Below are 5041 nucleotides of genomic sequence, written 5' to 3' on the forward strand. Positions count from 1 at the left end.
CTGCCCCGTGTGACTAAAAGAGCTGCACCGCGGGAGCGTCGGGGCAGCGCTGCTGGTTAAAAAGAGCGGCACGGGAAAGGCTGAGAGGTGTAAAGGGAATGAAATGCTGAGCATGGTAAACGAGGTACAATAAAGGTACTGCAGCAGGAGTGGCCGCTGCCCCGCATCACTAAAAGTGCTGCACCGCGGGACCGTCGGGGCAGCGCTGCTGGTTAAAAAGGGGTCCGGAAAGCGTGAGAGGTGTAAAGGGAATGAAATGCTGAGCATGGTAAACGAGGTACAATAAAGGTACAGCAGCAGGTGTGGCCGCTGCCCCGCATCACTAAAAGAGCTGCACCGCGGGACGGTCGGGGCAGCGCTGCTGGTTAAAAAGGGGTCCGGAAAGCGTGAGAGGTGTAAAGGGAATGAAATGCTGAGCATGGTAAACGAGGTACAATAAAGGTACTGCAGCAGGTGTGGCCGCTGCCCCGCGTCACTAAAAGAGCTGCACCGCGGGAGCGTCGGGGCAGCGCTGCTGGTTAAAAAGGGGTCCGGAAAGCGTGAGAGGTGTAAAGGGAATGAAATGCTGAGCATGGTAAACGAGGTACAATAAAGGTACTGCAGCAGGTGTGGCCGCTGCCCCGTGTGACTAAAAGAGCTGCACCGCGGGACGGTCGGGGCAGCGCTGCTGGTTAAAAAGGGGTCCGGAAAGCGTGAGAGGTGTAAAGGGAATGAAATGCTGAGCATGGTAAACGAGGTACAATAAAGGTACTGCAGCAGGTGTGGCCGCTGCCCCGCGTCACTAAAAGAGCTGCACCGCGGGAGCGTCGGGGCAGCGCTGCTGGTTAAAAAGAGCAGCACGGGAAAGGCTGAGAGGTGTAAAGGGAATGAAATGCTGAGCATGGTAAACGAGGTACAATAAAGGTACAGCAGCAGGTGTAGCTGCCCCGTGTCACTAAAAGAGCTGCACCGCGGGAGCGTCGGGGCAGCGCTGCTGGTTAAAAAGGGGTCCGGAAAGCGTGAGAGGTGTAAAGGGAATAAAATGCTGAGCATGGTAAACGAGGTACAATAAAGGTACAGCAGCAGGAGTGGCCGCTGCTCCGCATCACTAAAAGAGCTGCACCGCGGGACCGTCGGGGCAGCGCTGGTGGTTAAAAAGAGCGGCACTGGAAAGGCTGAGAGGTGTAAAGGGAATGAAATGCTGAGCATGGTAAACGAGGTACAATAAAGGTACAGCAGCAGGTGTGGCCGCTGCCCCGTGTGACTAAAAGAGCTGCACCGCGGGACCGTCGGCGCAGCGCTGCTGGTTAAAAAGAGCGGCACGGGAAAGGCTGAGAGGTGTAAAGGGAATGAAATGCTGAGCATGGTAAACGAGGTACAATAAAGGTACTGCAGCAGGTGTGGCCGCTGCCCCGTGTGACTAAAAGAGCTGCACCGCGGGAGCGTCGGGGCAGCGCTGCTGGTTAAACAGAGCAGCATGGGAAAGGCCTGGAAGTGTGAGCGCAATAAAATATTGACAATGGTCTAAGAAATACTGTAAAGGTACTGCACCAGGTGTGGCCGCTGCCCCGTGTCACTAAAAGAGCTGCACCGCGGGAGCGTCGGGGCAGCGCTGCTGGTTAAAAGGAGCGGCACGGGAAAGCGTGAGAGGTGTAAAGGGAATGAAATGCTGAGCATGGTAAAAGAGGTACAATAAAGGTACTGCAGCAGGTGTGGCCGCTGCCCCGCATCACTAAAAGAGCTGCACCGCGGGAGCGTCGGGGCAGCGCTGCTGGTTAAAAGGAGCGGCACGGGAAAGCGTGAGAGGTGTAAAGGGAATGAAATGCTGAGCATGGTAAACGAGGTACAATAAAGGTACTGCAGCAGGTGTGGCCGCTGCTCCGCATCACTAAAAGAGCTGCACCGCGGGACCGTCGGGGCAGCGCTGCTGGCTAAAAAGGGGTCCGGAAAGCGTGAGAGGTGTAAAGGGAATGAAATGCTGAGCATGGTAAAAGAGGTACAATAAAGGTACTGCAGCAGGAGTGGCCGCTGCCCCGCATCACTAAAAGAGCTGCACCTCGGGAGCGTCGGGGCAGCGCTGCTGGTTAAAAAGGGGTCCGGAAAGCGTGAGAGGTGTAAAGGGAATGAAATGCTGAGCATGGTAAACGAGGTACAATAAAGGTACAGCAGCAGGTGTGGCCGCTGCCCCGCGTCACTAAAAGAGCTGCACCGCGGGACCGTCGGGGCAGCGCTGCTGGTTAAAAAGGGGTCCGGAAAGCGTGAGAGGTGTAAAGGGAATAAAATGCTGAGCATGGTAAACGAGGTACAATAAAGGTACTGCAGCAGGAGGGGTGGCCGCTGCTCCTTGTCACTAAAAGAGCTTCTCCGAGGCGCCGGTGGGGCTGCGCCGTTCCCGCCTCGGGCGCTTCTGGGCGATTTTGAGGCGGGGGGAGCCCACCGCGGCAGTGGCGGGAAAAGGGGGTGCGGAGTATAAAAGGGGGCGCCGGCGTCGCGGCCCCTCAGTCGGGGGGCGGCGGCGGCGGCGGCAGGAGCTCCGCGGGCTGGCCCGGATGCGGGGACGCCGCCGTGTGCGGCCGAAGGCGCCGGCCCTGAGGCGCGGAGAGAGCGGCGTGGCAGCCGCGCATCGGCTCCGTCATCGGCAGCGCCGCTTCGTGCCGGTAGGGAGCGGGAGAACGCGGCGGCGGGCGGCGGGTGGTGAGTGCCGTCGGCGAGACGGGGCTTGGGCCGCGTGCGGTGTGCGATCTCCCGAGAGCAGCGGGGAGGCCCCCGGGGAGCGGCGGCGGGCGGGGCGCTGTGGGAGCCGGCGCATGTCCCCGAATGAGGCGCCCGGCGCAACGCGCGAGGTGCCAATGAAATAAAATAGAAAACGGTAAAGTGCTATAGAGGAGCCGCACCTAGAGGGCTCTCGGCCCCTGCCCCGTGTCACTAAGGGAGCTGCACCGCGGGAGCGTCGGGGCAGCGCTGCTGGTTAAACAGAGCAGCACGGGAAAGGCTGAGAAACGTCAGCGCAATAAAGTATTGACAATGGTCTAAGAAATATTGTAAAGGTACAGCAGCAGGAGTGGCCGCTGCCCCGCATCACTAAAAGAGCTGCACCGCGGTACCGTCGGGGCAGTGCTGCTGGTTAAAAAGGGGTCCGGAAAGCGTGAGAGGTGTAAAGGGAATGAAATGCTGAGCATGGTAAACGAGGTACAATAAAGGTACTGCAGCAGGTGTGGCCGCTGCCCCGCGTCACTAAAAGAGCTGCACCGCGGGAGCGTCGGGGCAGCGCTGCTGGTTAAAAAGAGCGGCACGGGAAAGGCTGAGAGGTGTAAAGGGAATGAAATGCTGAGCATGGTAAACGAGGTACAATAAAGGTACTGCAGCAGGTGTGGCCGCTGCCCCGTGTCACTAAAAGAGCTGCACCGCGGGAGCGTCGGGGCAGCGCTGCTGGTTAAACAGAGCAGCATGGGAAAGGCCTGGAAGTGTGAGCGCAATAAAATATTGAAAATGGTCTAAGAAATACTGTAAAGGTACTGCACCAGGTGTGGCCGCTGCCCCGTGTCACTAAAAGAGCTGCACCGCGGGAGCGTCGGGGCAGCGCTGCTGGTTAAAAAGGGGTCCGGAAAGCGTGAGAGGTGTAAAGGGAATGAAATGCTGAGCATGGTAAAAGAGGTACAATAAAGGTACTGCAGCAGGAGTGGCCGCTGCCCCGCGTCACTAAAAGAGCTGCACCTCGGGAGCGTCGGGGCAGCGCTGCTGGTTAAAAAGGGGTCCGGAAAGCGTGAGAGGTGTAAAGGGAATGAAATGCTGAGCATGGTAAACGAGGTACAATAAAGGTACTGCAGCAGGTGTGGCCGCTGCCCCGTGTGACTAAAAGAGCTGCACCGCGGGACCGTCGGGGCAGCGCTGCTGTTGAAAAAGAGCGGCACGGGAAAGGCTGAGAGGTGTAAAGGGAATGAAATGCTGAGCATGGTAAACGAGGTACAATAAAGGTACTGCAGCAGGTGTGGCCGCTGCCCCGCATCACTAAAAGAGCTGCACCGCGGGAGCGTCGGGGCAGCGCTGCTGGCTAAAAAGGGGTCCGGAAAGCGTGAGAGGTGTAAAGGGAATGAAATGCTGAGCATGGTAAACGAGGTACAATAAAGGTACTGCAGCAGGTGTGGCCGCTGCCCCGCATCAGTAAAAGAGCTGCACCGCGGGACCGTCGGGGCAGCGCTGCTGGTTAAAAAGGGGTCCGGAAAGCGTGAGAGGTGTAAAGGGAATGAAATGCTGAGCATGGTAAACGAGGTACAATAAAGGTACAGCAGCAGGTGTAGCCGCTGCCCCGTGTCACTAAAAGAGCTGCACCGCGGGAGCGTCGGGGCAGCGCTGCTGGTTAAAAAGAGCAGCACGGGAAAGGCTGAGAGGTGTAAAGGGAATGAAATGCTGAGCATGGTAAAAGAGGTATAATAAAGGTACAGCAACAGGAGTGGCCGCTGCCCCGCATCACTAAAAGAGCTGCACCGCGGGAGCGTCGGGGCAGTGCTGCTGGTTAAAAAGGGGTCCGGAAAGCGTGAGAGGTGTAAAGGGAATGAAATGCTGAGCATGGTAAACGAGGTACAATAAAGGTACAGCAGCAGGTGTGGCCGCTGCCCCGTGTCACTAAAAGAGCTGCACCGCGGGACCGTCGGCGCAGCGCTGCTGGTTAAAAAGAGCGGCACGGGAAAGGCTGAGAGGTGTAAAGGGAATGAAATGCTGAGCATGGTAAACGAGGTACAATAAAGGTACTGCAGCAGGTGTGGCCGCTGCCCCGTGTCACTAAAAGAGCTGCACCGCGGGAGCGTCGGGGCAGCGCTGCTGGCTAAAAAGGGGTCCGGAAAGCGTGAGAGGTGTAAAGGGAATGAAATGCTGAGCATGGTAAACGAGGCACAATAAAGGTACTGCAGCAGGTGTGGCCGCTGCCCCGCATCACTAAAAGAGCTGCACCGCGGGACCGTCGGGGCAGCGCTGCTGGTTAAAAAGGGGTCCGGAAAGCGTGAGAGGTGTAAAGGGAATGAAATGCTGAGCATGGTAAACGAGGTACAATAAAGGTACTGCAGCA

Source organism: Coloeus monedula (assembly GCF_965178545.1).
Source record: "Coloeus monedula genome assembly, contig: HAP1_SCAFFOLD_71, whole genome shotgun sequence".
Classification (NCBI taxonomy): Eukaryota; Metazoa; Chordata; class Aves; order Passeriformes; family Corvidae; genus Coloeus; species Coloeus monedula.